Source organism: Arachis ipaensis, chromosome B9, assembly GCF_059453495.1.
Source record: "Arachis ipaensis isolate K30076 ecotype BB chromosome B9, ASM5945349v1, whole genome shotgun sequence".
Classification (NCBI taxonomy): Eukaryota; Viridiplantae; Streptophyta; class Magnoliopsida; order Fabales; family Fabaceae; genus Arachis; species Arachis ipaensis.
The window spans coordinates 142,723,660-142,739,009 of NC_142444.1; the positions used below are offsets into that span (position 1 = coordinate 142,723,660).

Sequence of the window (15,350 nt, forward strand, 5' to 3'; positions counted from 1 at the left end):
ATTCCTAACCCGCTTTCGGCCACACACCACTACGCTTCAAAAGCGTGGCCGTAGATAGCAACATGCACGTTTTTTAAATTCTGTCGCCACGCTTTTTATTGCCACGCTTCAAAACAGTAGCTTAAAAGGATCAATTGGCACGCTTTTAAAATGTGACTTTTTTGTTTTTGTCTTCGTCACCTTTAAAAAGCATACCCATTTCCTATTATATATATATATATATATAGCCGTCACTCACTCTTTTCATTTCTGTAAACCCTAACACAGCCATAGTTCCCTCTCTCCCAACAACCCCGGTGTCTCCCTCTCTCAACCCGTCTCAAATTTGCTTGGTTTTTGTTTGCTACTTGGCACTAATTTGTAGATAGCGCTTCTATCTAGCTAGTTTTAGTAGTTATTGATTGTTAAGTTGGTTTTTGTTTATTTGTCTACTCTTGTTTTGCTTTTCATAATTGCCTGCTTTTATTGCTTCCTCAGTTGAATGACACAGTCGCTTCCAAACCCGAGCTTGGCCCCTTTTGATCCGAAAATAGAAAGAACTTTAACTCATATTAGGCAAGCTCGGCACCGGCTAGCATTTGTGAATAGTGAATCAGGCTTGCTTGAAGAGCACACCAATTCACTATCACCATCAATCCGTGACCATCATTCTTCAATTAATGAGGAAAACTTATATTCATCTATGGGGAGTGCTGAAATCTCTTTGAGTGACTCAGGTGACAACACCATGGCGGATCCACCTCGTAGAATCACCTTAAGGGAAGCCGGAGCTCCTGATATTAACTTGCAACCGATACAAATCCGGTATCCGGCTTTGGATCCAAATTTTGAGCTCAAGACCGGCACGATAAACTTGCTCCCCAAATACAATGGACTACCCAGAGCAGACCCTTTTAAGAATCTTAAGGACTTTCAAGTTGCATGCTCCACTGCGAGAAGACATGGTGCGGATGAAGTAGCAGTTTTGGTGTTCGCTTTCCCTTTCTCTTTGGAGGGAAAAGCGAAAGAATGGTTCTATACTCAACCGGGAGATGTGATTTCCAATTGGGACTTGCTGCGTAAGAAATTTCTGGAAAAGTTCTATCCACCTCAGAAGACAGATTAGCTGCGAAAGGAAATCTCTTGCATTATGTAAAGAGATGGGGAGACTCTTTATGAGTACTGGGAGAGATTCAAGAAGTTGTTGGAAGCTTGCCCCCACCATTGTATTGAGAGTTGGTGCTTATTAGTTATTTTTGTCAAGGGATGAACCCCCAAGATAAGCTTCTTCTAGATGCCTCTAGTGGAGGATCCCTCACCAAAAACAAGACCGCCGTGGAAGCTTGGGAAATCATAGCGGACTTGGCGGACTCCACTCAACACTCAAGGGCAAGAAATCCACAACCAAAAGCTTTAAGTGAAGTTTCTCCTTCCGGAGATGCCATTTTGACTAAGACCCTTGGTGAGATGACAATTTTGTTGAGACAAATCACCCAAGGATAACAAATTCTCCAAGCTTTGCTATCTCCTCCACCTCAACCTCCAAGAATCGAAGGACCACCAATATCGTGCGGTATTTGTGCTTGTAATAACCATTACACTGATGAGTTCCCTCAACTCCAAGAGGACACTACATTAGCGGTAGCCAATCCATACCCACAAAGGTCCAACTATAATCAAGGAACTCCTCAACATGGAGGAAATCAAAACCAAGGATGGAGGGATAATTCTAACCAAAGGTGGAACGAAGCCCTTCAAGCTCAACCATACCCAAACGTGCAAGCCTACTATCATCAAGCCACCCAAGGTCAACCACAATACTAACAACCCTACCAACAATCATACCAACAACCACCACAATCTCAACCTCAAGGGAGGTATCAACATCCAAATAGTAGATCTAACCCTCCTCAAGGCAATCAAGCCCCTCCTCCTAATCAACTTTACATGAATGCCACACTTCAAATCTTTATGCAAGAGCAACGGGAGTTTCACAAGAAACAAGAAACATATATGGCTACTATTGCCGAAGCTCTCTCCCGTTTGACTCTTTCTCCTATGACTACACAAAATGCCCAACAAGCCTCAACTTCTAGTGGTTTACCTTCTCAACCCCAACCAAATCCAAAGGGAAGCATCAATGCTATCACCCTTAGGAGTGGCATCAAGTTGGATGAAATTGGTGTTGTGCCTACAAGTTTGAGTGAGGAAACCCATAATGAAGAGGTGGGAGATGATGTGGAAGTGATGAAGGATGAGGAGAAAAATGTTGCAAAAGGTGAGGAGGAACCACTCAAGGCCAAGGATCCAAAGAGGAAGAATCTGCTTGAAGAGCCTATGCCAATTCCATTTCCAACTTTGGCTAAGAAGGCTAAGAAGCAAGAAGAACTTGACCCCAACATGGTGGAAATTTTTTAGAATGTTGAAGTCACCGTCCCTCTCTTTCAAGCCATTCAACAAGTGCCCAAGTATGCCAAGTTCCTCAAAGATGTTTGCACACATAAGGTCAAGATTGGCGAATTCAACAAAAGGCCGGTAGATAATTCTATCTCTTCTCTAATTCCTGAAAAATGCAATGATCCCGGTCCATATTTGGTTACTTGTTTGATTGGTGGGATAAAGTTCATGGATTGTATGTGCGACTTGGGGGCGTGCGTAAGCATTATGCCACTCCCCATTTATGAGAGATTGAACTTGTCACCCCTAAAGAGGCCAGGGGAAAGATTTGTATTGGCAGATAAAAGCATTGTATCAGTTGTGGGGATTGCGGAAAATGTCCTAGTTAACATCCAAGGTTTACTCTTCCCGGTAGATTTTCACATCTTGGAGACCACTCCCATTGACTCAGACAAGCCATCATCCATTCTACTTGGAAGGCCGTTTTTGAAGGCATCCCGGTTCAGGCTGGATGCACATTCAGGAGTCTATTCTTTTGAGGCCGATGGCAAGGTAGTAAAGTTCACTTTGGAGGAATCCAAGAAACCCATTCTCGAAGCCTACTCTATCTTTGGGTGCGATATAATTGAAGATCAAGTGATTGAGGTTGGAAAAGAACAAGAAGAAGAGAATGTTGCCAAGAAGTCTAATTCAATGGATCACACTCAACCCAAGAATGCCAAAGAGTTGGAGATTTTTCTCCTTGGAGAGGTCTCAAATTGATCAATGAAGCCATGCAAAGTCCAACTTAGGACTTTAAACCAAAGTTCTTGGTGGGAGATACCCCACCATAGTAACATTGTTCCAACTTTATCCTTTGTTTAAAACTTTTTGAATTAGTTGCTTTCTTGTGATATGATGATTAGCTTAGGTTTGGTTTGATGTTTTTTTTTAGTTAAATAAGTTGAATTGCTTGTGGATCATGAATTTGTGAATGTTTGTATGATTTGGGGTTGATATGTTGATGTACTAAAGGTTGGTACCTTAGTTTTGAAAAGAAAAATTTTTATGAAACAGGACATCTGTGCGTACGCACCCTGCTGTGCGTGCGCACACAACTACGTTTTTCACCATCTGTGCGTGCGCACGAGCTTGTGCGTCCGCACACCCCTTGCAGTGCCCTCTGGTCGCAACGCCAGCACAGTCTGTGCGTACGCACGCATTTCCCTTTTTGCGCTATCTGTGCGGCCGCACAGACGTGTGCATCCGCACACCAATTGACAACCCCTCTGGTGGGAGCGTTGGCATGAGTTGTGCACGTGAACACCCCTCTTTCTAGCCACCCCTGTGCGTCCACACGCTTTAATGCAACCCCTCTGGTGGGAGCGATCGCACGCTTTGTGCGCTCGCATCCCCTTATCTTTTTCGCGTCTTGTGCGTGCGCACACACCCCTCTTTCTAGCCACCCCTGTGCGCGCGCTCACAACTGTGCATCCGCACACTCCAATACACACTCTCTATTTACAGTGATCGCACGCTGTGTGCGTTCGCACCCCTCTGATTTCTGCCTTCTGTGCGTACGCACACGACTCGTTTTGGGCAATAATAGGGCACGCTCCCCTGTTGAGCAGCAGCTCCCTTCTTTTCTTCTTCTCTTCACTGCTGCTGCTCTTTACCTCTGCCCAGCCTCTCAGGCGACTCTGCCACCGTCTCTCTCTCTCCTCACCCTTTCATTCTTTTATTCTTTCCTTTCTTTCTCTTTTCTCTCTTCACCATCGGTGAGTTTTTTTCTCCTCTGGTGCTTTTCCGGCGAAATCCAACCGTCACAAGCTCGCAATGGCTATAAGGAGTGCCATTGTTTCTTCCCCAATTCTTGTTTTCTCAACCTTCAATTTTCAGGTTCTTATTTTCTTTTTGTGTTGATTTTTGAAATTGTGTTTATTTTCTTTTCATGTTGCTTAGATTAAGTTTATTACTTTCTTTGTCTCTCTTTGTATTGCAAGTGTTGATATTTGATTGTTGGGTTGATTATGATTGAATTTGAGCATTAATTGTGATAAACTTGCACATTGCATACCACATACTTGATAAAATGCCTCAATGAACATTTTGTTTGATTCATATGACATGGCCATCATATGCATTCAATTTATCTCTTGTTAGGCATATTGTATGAATTGTGCAACTTCAATTATGACTTTTGATGACAATCAAGTTGAATTTACCAATGCATTTCCTTGTTTGTATGCTTGAAGTTCCAAACCCCCAACCCTTTCATGACTTGTGTACTTTGTTGATGGGTGATTTTGGTGCAAATGCATTGTGCTTTGTGGAATTAAACTTTCATTGTTCATCGCGGAATTTTGATTAAGTGATCACTTTACAAATGTTCAACTTTTGATGATGTCTTGATCAAACATGTTTTGGCTTTAAATCAAGAACATTGTACATGTGATTACCACTTCTTGAAAATGAACAATTGACAAGTCACTTTGATTGAATGGTTATTGTTGTTGTACAACCTCTTTTGTTAATGAACTTTCATGCCGACAACCTCAATGACCATTCCACTCAAAGAATTTAAATGAATCATTTAGTGCTTGCTTGAAGTTGCTTTCATGTCCATGCTTTAGATTTGCAACTTAAGCACTTGATTGAGAAGCATTGAACTTTGATTGTTTTACAGTGTGATTGCCGTTTATCAAGCCGGTGTGTGTGTTCTTACCACGCGCATTTTTAGAATACACACACTGTTGTCTCTTAATTCACACTATTTTGAAAGCTTCCAATTGAGAATTTAAATTCTTCTTCAGTTTATTTGTGCTTCCTCAATAATCTTGTTTTATTTGTTGCCGGATAATCTTGAAATCTTTTGTTTTTGATTCTTCTTTTTAGGATGCAGAAGAAAGGTAAAGCACCGGTTACACCACCAGTTGTGCAACCAACAATTCACCCTCCTAATATTTGGTTGAAGCGCCAAGGTGCGAAACCAAGTACCTTGGTTAACCGAAGAGTCGACTTCCAATATGAAGCAATTGAGAAAAGAACAATCCATTGGGAGAAGACACTGAAGGTTCCAAGCAAGTACAAGGCGATTATTCACGAAAGGATTGCCTCACTTCATTGGAGATTTCTTGAGCAAGACCCTATTGAAGTTAATGAATCCATGGTGCGGGAATTCTATGCGAACTACCAAGCTTGGGAAGAGGAGTCAGTATTCCTCCGGGGAGAGATGTTGGACACTCCAACAAAGCTCTAGAAGCTATTTTGAAGATCCCCCATATTCCGCCTGAGAAAGATGATTATTCAAAGATCAAAGCAGACATGTTCAAGGGGAGGATGTCTTTGGCTCCTATTCTTAAGAGAGTTGGCCGTCCTGGTTTATCTTGGGAGTTTAGCAAAGGGAGAAAATATGTTTCCACTAGTATCTCTTACTCCGATTTAAATGCTGAGGCGTGTATATGGCATCAGATTGTGGCGGACTACATCATCCCGAGCACCCATGCTACCCATGTTAGATTTAGAACTGCTTTGCTACTTTGGGCTATTATGGAAGGAAAGAACATAGCCATTGTACTTTTGATGCACAAATCGATTTGGAAACTGGTTGAGAAGAAAAAGATCAACATTCCATTTCCATCGATGGTGATGCGTTTAGCAATAGCAGCGGGGGTTGAGAGGCAACCGATAGACGTCATGTTCGAGAGTCCAAGAGGTAACAAGTTCATTCCGAGGGGAGAATTGGATGGATCATCAAAGAAGACACCCTCCAAGAAGAAGGCACCCACATCACCACCATCAAATCTACCGACTTCATCAATTCCTTTACCGTTTTTCTGGCCTCTTCCGGAATTATTCCAAGACATCTTGCACGATATCCACCACATGGAGCATCTGGAGCAAAAGCGTTTCGAGTGGATAGCGGCAAAGCTAGAAGGAAGAGACCTCGGCCCAACTCCTGAGGCTTCATCCAAGCTAGTTGGGGAGGAGCATGATGAAGGTGACCAACCCATTTCCGAGACCACCGGCTGAAGGTAGACCCCTGAAGTTATTTTTCTCCCAGATCGTAAGCATGCACGGAGGACCGTGCACGAATTAAGTGTGGGGGAGGATCGGCGACTTTGTAAGGGTAAAATTCTTTTCTCAAAACACTTTACAATACTCTTTTAGTTCTTTTTCTTCATTTTTAGTAGCTTTATCTCTATTACATATTGGTTGGTTTGTTTGTATATATCTCTTTATTGTTCATAATTATATGGTAGTTAATGTTTGCATGTTGCATGATAGAGTGAATAAGTTTGGTGAAACACCAAGGAATTTCCATGAAATCTTTCTTAGGGCATACCATTGATTGAATTGAAGAAAAATCTTGTGTTTTTCAACTTGCTTGAAGTATTCTGTTTGTAGAACATAGAAAAGAGCTAGAACAACATACCTTGTGAGATTTGAGCTCTAATAGATGGTTGCATTTTTCAACCATAATTTTTGTTCTTGTGTGATTATACTCTTTTTTTATTGTGATCATTGATTTGCATGATTCTTTATGTTCTGTATTTGTTGTTTGGATGCATTTAGCATGATTGAGGCTATCTTTAATGTTGAACTCACCAACCTATATGGCCAACCCTTGCATTCATCTTTGTGAACCTCTGTTGAGCCTGTAAATCCCCTTTTGTTCTAATTTTAGCACATTATTCTCCCTTAAGCAAAAAACCATTGATATCTCTGAATTACTCTTTGATTAGCTTGGGTGGATTAATGTGTATATTCTAAATGTGGGGAGAATTGTTGGGAAGCAATTGTGATAGAGGCATGGAACTCATTGTAAAAAATTGACAATTGGGTAATGCTCATGCATTCATTGTTTTAAGTCATATGTATCTCTTGTGCTAACAAAGATAAAAAATAATTTAAAAAAAAAACTTGTGCAATAGAATGTGAAATAAAAAGTTGAAATAAAGGATGCATATGTTCATGTTTCGAAAGGAAAGTGCATGAGTAGGGTGAGATAGGAGAAAAATGGGTAGATAGGTGAACGGGCGGAAAATTGCCGATTAAGAATTTATAATAAGAACAGCGTTGCAAGTACAGTTCTTAACCGACGAAAATTCCGCTTATCAATTTAAAAAGAGTTGTTACAATTTAAGAATAAAATATTGGGAGTAGAATTCTCAGGTCGTCTCCCAACGAGTTGACAAAAGAATGCTATTTTATTGGTCAGGAATTTTTTCCGAGAAATTTTAGAATTGGAGAACAGAAAAATAAATAATTATAAATTGAAGCACTGAAAATTAACAAGAGGTTTTATGTAATTAAAATAAAAAGCCTTGACTGGAAAAAGATTAATTGGAAGTTCTATCCTTGTTGGATTTTTCCAAGTGTAATAGCAAGAGGTTGTTGTTCTACTTAGTTATCCTTTACCTAATAAAGGAAAGTCAAGCAACTAACCAACTCTGATTCCCAAGTCCTAATCCTCTCCTAAGGAAGGATTAGAGTTAGAGACTAGAGAGCCAGCCAACGACTTCCAAATTGCAATTAACACTTGAGTATTCCAACTCAAGGATCCCCTTTTAATCAACTCCCAAGTCAAGTTGGAAGTCTACTCCATTGACATGAATGCCATTTTCATAAACCATAAAAGGGAATAAAAAGAAGACATGATAAATTAAATATAATAATAACTGAAATTTAATTAAAGGTAAAAATAATTCTTTGCATTAATAAATCCCAAAATAAAAAATATCCATACTTAAATCTGAACAGGGTTAATGAGCGATTAAAAGAGTAAAGAAATAAAGAAACAAACTAGAATAATGGAAACTTCAACGGAGGTAGTAACTCTTCTCAATATCCAAATCAAAAGCATAAGACCCTAAAACTATGAATGTGAAGAAAACCTAGAGGAAGTAGTATCTCTCTTTAAGATTCAAAACCAAAAACTAAAAACTATGCGAATGAGAATGTGTGTTGAGTCTCTGCTTGTTCCCTAGCTCTAGTCTGTGTTTCTGGGCCAAAAACTGGGTCCAAACTCAGTCCAAAATCGCCCCCAGCGTCTTCTGCGTTTTCTGCATGTGGCGCATGTCACGCGTACGCGTCAGTCACGCGTACGCGTCGATGGTCATTGACGATCGAACTTCTGCTAGTAAAGAATTTTATGAAAATAATCGCGTTGTAAGTATAGCTTCTAAACCAACAGAGAATCCTTTCGTACAAAGTTTGGTTGTCACAAGTAACAAAATCCAATAAAATTTATAACCGAAGTATTTAAACCTCAGGTCATCTTCTCAAAGAATTGCAGGGAGGTGTGATTTATTATTGATTATGGAATAAGCTGTGTTTTTGGGTTTTTGAAATAGAGAACAAGTAATTTAAATGGCAAGAAAAATAAATTAATAATTAGAAAAACTCTTGGCAAGGTATGAGAACCGGAAATTCCATCCTAGTTATCCTTATCAGGTGTGATGAGAATTATGTATTGCTCCCACTTAGTTAACCCTTACTAAATAAAGGAAAGTCAAGTGGACTAATTAACTTGATTCCTCAAGTCCTAGTCAACTCCTATGGAAAGACTAGCTTTAGAGGGATCCAAATCAATAAGCAATTCCCAATTTTCAATCAACCGCTGAATTTGACAACTCAGGTGTCACCAATTACTTATCCAAAGCTAAAAGGGAATGAAATCTACTCGAATAAAAATGCATTTTCATCAATTAAAGCTAAGAGTATCATAATTCTGAAATACCTCAAATTGCATTTAAACACAAATTCAAATCTAACATGGGAAGGTTCATAAGCCAATTTGGGAACATAAGTAATTAACAAGTAAAAGCATTAGAGTAAATAAAAGTAGAAGAGAAATATAAATTAAAAGAACATTGAACCTGGAATGCAGAAATAACCATAAACTAAGAGAAATCCTAGTCCTAAAAACCTAAGAGAGAGGAGAGAATCTCTCTCTCTAAGAACTACATCTAAAACCTAAAATTGTGAATTATGAATGTTGTGTCCATTCCCTCATTGATTCCCCCATTCTCTGGCTTCTATTCTGTGTTTCTGGGCTTGGATTTGGGCCGAAAAAGGGTCCAGAAATCGCTGGGGGCGACTTCTGCAATTTTCTACACGTGGTGTCCATCACGCATGCACGTGGGTCACGCGTCCGCGTGGGTCACGCGTGCGCGTTGTTTGGAGATTTTTCTTGCCACGCGTACGCGTCGTTTGCATTTTGCGCTAGGCACGCATCTGCGTCGTCCATGCGTGCGCGTCGTCCATGGGTGTGCGTCGCTTGTATTTTCTTCAAAAACTCCATTTTGTGCGTTCCTTCCATTTTTGCATATTTCCTTTCTGTCCTCTAAGCCATTCCCGCTCTATGAAGTCTGAAAATACTTAACACACAGATCATGGCATCAAATGGTAACAAAGGATAATTAAAATAATTATTTTTAAGGCATAAGAAACATGTTTTCACATATCATAGAATAATGAAGGAATTATAAAACCATGAAATTTATATGAATAAGTGGGTGGAGAATTGATAAAAACACTTAATTGAGCACAAGATGAATCATAAAATAGGGGTTTATCAGTCATCTTCGCGTGTCACGCGTACACGTCAGGTACGCGCACGCATCGCTGTGAAAATCTCCAAGTTGCGTGCACGCGTGAGCCATGCGTGCGCGTCGATGCTCGCTGGTCATCTCCTTTGTTTCTTGTGTTTCTTCCATTTTTGCAAGCTTCCTTTCCATCCTCTAAGCCATTCCTGCCCTATATAGCCTGAAAACACTTAACGCACAAATCACGACATCGAATGGTATAAAGGAGAATTAAGAATACACAATTTAAAAGCTTAGGAAGCGAGTTTTCAATCATAGAACAAAATTAGGAAGAAATTGTAAAATCATGCAAATTATATGAATAAGTGTGCAAAGACTTGATAAAAACCACTCAAATAGCACAAGATAAACCATAAAATAGTGGTTTATCAATAGGTTGCATTATTATGAGTATATAGGCGATATAGGATTAGGTGGACACTTAAGCTAATCAAAGAACTAATTCTTTAAGTCCACTTAACCATATTTATCCTACCTAAACCCTAGCCCAATTACAACCCTCCAAAGACCTCATGATATTTATTTTTTATGCATCAAATACTAGTTGATTGTTAGATGACTTGCAAATCTTTGAAAAGCATGATTAAAGGAGAATTGAGTGATTAAGCCCTAAACACTGAGCGAATTGAGTGAATACACATTCGGTGAGGGGTTCGATCGCTCAATTCTATGTTCTTGCATCTCATATTGTATCTTCTTGCAAGTTGTTTGTTGGTTAGTTTTAAAAATTTCAATTCAACTCTTTGGACATTAATTTTAGTGCATAAACTCTTTGAATTGGCCCTAAAGCTTTCTTGTGATAGATTGAAATTTCATGGTTTATTTTAATAACTCCTGGCATAGTACATATTGGTAGTAACATTTAGGATAGTTGCATGCATATAGGTAGTACATAGAATAAATCGTTTTTTCTTTCATCTATCTCCTTTGAGTGTGTTTAGCAAGAGGACATGCTAGTGTTTAAGTGTGGAAAAATTGATGAATCCATATTTGATGATGATTTTTGGTTGAAATTGAATGGATTTCATCATATAAACTTGCACTTATTCCCTTAAATAGCAATCTTTTGAACTTTCCTCCTAATTTGTGCTTGATTATGAAAACATGCTCTTTTGAGCCTAATTTGATTAATTTTATCCCATTTGCCTTCTATTCGACACCTTGATATTGTTTGTGAGTGATTTCAGATGTATAAGGTAGGAATGATTTGGAGAGAATGGAAGAGGAGCATGCAAAGTGGAGGAAGCATGAAGAATCAAAGGAGAGGAGCACAGCGATGTGTGCGTACGCACAGACCTGCATACTTACGCACAACCATCAGATCAGAGCCACGCGTACGCATGAGCCGCATCGTGCGCGTCGCGCGTCCATACAAGCATTGCCTAGTGTGCGTGCACACAACCTCTTGTGCGTACGCATAGGAAGAAATTTTGGCAGAGTGTGCGTGCGCACACGCACACGTCTGTGCGTACGCACAGGTGTCTGCACATGCCTTCATTAAAACTGCACGTGACTCGCGATTTTGGTGGATTGGAGGCCCATTTCTGAAGCCATTTAGCTCATAATGAAGGGAAAATGAAGACCATAGCATAGCATAACATTAGGGTAGCTTAGGAGTAGTAGTAGAAAGCTTTAGTATAGTTTTTCTTTAAGTTTTTCATCATCTCTATTAGGGTTTATACTAGGTTTTTACATTCAAGTGCCATTTCTATTTTTGATCTTGGATTTTGCTAGCTTCCATTATATTGTAAGTATCTCTTTGTTACTACTCTTTATAGCTACATTGTTCTTACTCTTTCTTATATTTCAAGTTATAGTTCAATTTTACTTCTCTTTTGCAATTTCAATTTCTTGTTGATGAATTTGATGATTGATGATTGTTATATACTTTCTTGAGTTGTTATTGTTGATTGAGATCATTTGTTGCTTTTAGTTTCAAGCATTTTCTCATTCTTCCCATGTTTAGTGTTTTTGCCCACCAAGTGTTTGACAAAATATCAATTATGATTTTGGGCTAGTTTTCTATCTCTTGGCTTGGGGAAAGTGAGCAATTGGGTTTCTAGAGTTGGAATGTCCAACATTTAGTGTAAATTCTTGGATTGTTAATTGTTATTGTTCCCACTAACGTTAATTTGTTGCTAAGGCAATTAGCAAGCAATTTAGGATTTGTGGGTTAAGAACACTTATGCTCATTTAACTTACTCTCTGATGTGAGGGTTAATCAAGTGAGATTAATTCATTCTAATTGTCATAGTTGTGGTTCCAACAAGGAAAGGACCCTTAGCTCATTCCAAGTCAAGATACCTTTTTTGCTTTAAATCTTTCATACACATTTACATTAATCCCTTTTATACCTTACTTGTCTATATTGCATAGTTAGTTCGTTAATTCCTTTATTAGTTCATTTATCACAATTTTGCATGTTCTTTTATTACTTTATATGTTTATCTCTTCATTGAAAACTCTATGAGCATCACAACCGGAATTGTACACTCATTGGTCTCAAGTGTCCTTGGGAGACGACCCGGGAACTAAACACTCCCGAAATTGAATTGGTTTTTAATAGTGACATCTCTTTGAATTCAAACTTTGGTGTTGGTTGATTGTGGGTTTAGAACTATACTTGCAACGGAGAAATTCTATTTTTGAGAGAAATTCCTGACCCGCTTTCGGCCACACACCACTACGCTTCAAAAGTGTGGCCGTAGAGAGCAACAGGCACGTTTTTTAAATTCTGTCGCCACGCTTTTAATTGCCACGCTTCAAAATAGTGGCTTAAAAGGATCAATTGGAACGCTTTTGAAACATGAATTTTTTGTTTTTGTTTTTGTTTTTGTCACCTTTAAAAAGCATACCCATTTGCTATATATATCCTATTTGCCGTCACTCACTGTTCTCATCTCTGCAAACCTTAACACAGCCATAACTCCCTCTCTCCCAACAACCCCAGTGTTTCCCTCTCTCAACCCGTCACATCCCCTCCCTCCAACCTGTCGCAGCACCTCCGTCCATCCCTCACTCGTCGCATATGCCCCGCGCCACCGTCTACCTGTCCCTCACTCATCATACCAACCGTCAGCACCACCCGTCAGTGTCACCCGTCAGCACTAACCGTTATTCTGCTACTCTGTCTCTTTCTCTCTACATGGACTCTCACTCTCCCTCCTCCGTCGTCATCATCGTCGTCGGTGCCGGCGTCTCTAGTGTTTATCCATGAATCGGCAGTAAGATCTGGAAGGAAACATTTGGTGGCGTCTACGTCAATCTCGCCACTAGATGGATTGCCGGCGTTGGTGGTAAAGAGTCAAATCCTGGTTTAGGGTTTTTTTTCTAAACTTCTAATTATTTGATTTTTTTATCTCATTTCGCTATGCTTTAAATTATTTAATTTTTTGTTATGATTTTTTACTTATTTGTTCTGGTTCTTTTTCTGAGGATTTGTTTCTGTTTTGATTGTTTTTATGATTTTTGGTTATGATTATTTGTTCTGAAATTGAACAATGTCCAAGTTAAGCTGGATTTTGGGAATGCTTTAGACACACACACATCATCATCATCATCATCTAGTTTAATGTTCGTGAAGATAGTTAATTATGATCAGTGTTATTACCCCCTGTAACATCACTTCATTGTACTTGATGGATGCATTTCTCTGTTTTGATCCCTTCAAGATGAAACCTTCTTTGATACACATTCACATATATTATTGGTATCTCTTCCAGCCAATTTGCTTATGTCATGAATTTCGAATTTCGTGTATAGATGAATGCGTGCCGACTAAACTCAAGAAGGCTATCATGCAAGCAAGGATGGACAAGAAACTCACTCAAGCACAACTTGCTCAGGTACCACACTATTCTTTTGCTCTTTCACCCTTTCACCAAATATGTTGTTCACCCATTCATGCTGATAATGTATACTTTGACACTATTAATGACGATTCTGTCACTCGCAAATTATCAACAAGAAGCTTCAAGTGATTGATAAACCACTATTTTACGGTTTATTTTGTATTAAATTGAGTGAATTTTATCAACTATTCTTACACTTATTCATATAAATTGCATGGTTTTACAAATCCTTCCTAATTTTATGCTATGATTGAAAACATGCTTCTTTGGCTTTAAATTTGCTAATTTTAATCCTCTCTCATTACCATTCGATGCTGTGATATATTTGTTAAGTGTTTTCAGGGTTTATAGGGCAGGAATAGCTTAGAGGATGGAAAAGAAGCATGCAAAAGTGGAAAGAACACAAGAAATTAAGGATTTCAGAATCTGGTAGCGACGCACACGAGTGGATGACACGTACGCGTGACTGGTGCAGCATACAAATGACGCGCACGCGTGGCTGATGCCTACGCGTGGCCAGTGAAAAGTCCAGCGATGCGTACGCGTGACAGAGCGTCACGTGCTGCAATAAACAGAATTTGCTGGGGGCGATTTCTGGGCTGCTTTTGACCCAGTTTAAGGCCCGAAAATACAGATTAGAGGCTGCAGAGTGGAGCTGGAAGGGGGACACTTTTCATTCATTCATAATTTAGGTTTTAGGATTTCTACTCCAATTTCTTCTTAGATTTAGATTTAATTTCTGTTTTTATTTACAACTCCTTGCAATTTATTGTTCTAGCACATTTGTTCTTCAATTCTACTTGTTATTTCCTTCACTTTGTTATCCTTATGTTTATGCACTCTTGATACTTTGGATCTTTGTTAATGCAATTTATATGTTCATGTTGTTATTGTTTTCTTCAGTTGTCATTGTTAATTTCTTTCAATTGGTAGTTGTTAGATTTGATTATTGTTACAATTTTACCATGCTTTTATTCTGTGTCTACCAAGTGTTTGATAAAATACTTGGTTGAATTTTAAATTAGATTTTTGTATTCTTAGCTTGGATTGAGTAATTTGGAGACTCTTGAATTGTCAAAGTGTCTTGTTGGTTGGTGATTGGAAGTTGCTAGTTAGCTTGAGCTTCACTAACTCTAGTCTTCGATTAGGACTTGTGAACTCAAGTTGATTTGCTCACTTGACTTTCCTTCAATTGTTAGAGGTTAACTAAGTGAGAGCAATTTGCAATTACCATCATAATTGACAATGATAATGAGGATAGGAATTTCAATTCTCATCCCTTGCTAGGACTTTTCTTAGTTGTTAGTTATTTTTCTTGTTATTTACATTCCTTGCTTATTAAACTCAAAACCCAAAAAGGTACAATCTCATAACCAATAATAAACATACTTCCCTGCAATTTCTTGAGAGACAACCCGAGGTTTAAATACTTCGGTTAATTTTATTGGGTTTGTATTTGTGACAAATAATTTAAACATTGACCGAGGATAATTTGTTGGTTTAGAACTATACTTGCAATGCGACATTTTTGTGA

At 38.9% G+C, this 15,350-nt stretch overlaps 1 non-coding gene across 1 annotated transcript; it reads right to left on the minus strand.

The window, feature by feature from the left end:
• Positions 1–1,103: 1,103 nt before the first annotated feature.
• On the minus strand, positions 1,104–1,209 carry LOC148546621 (small nucleolar RNA R71). Its single transcript, XR_015901576.1, has one exon. It is a non-coding gene; the product is annotated as a small nucleolar RNA R71 (small nucleolar RNA).
• Positions 1,210–15,350: the final 14,141 nt, after the last annotated feature.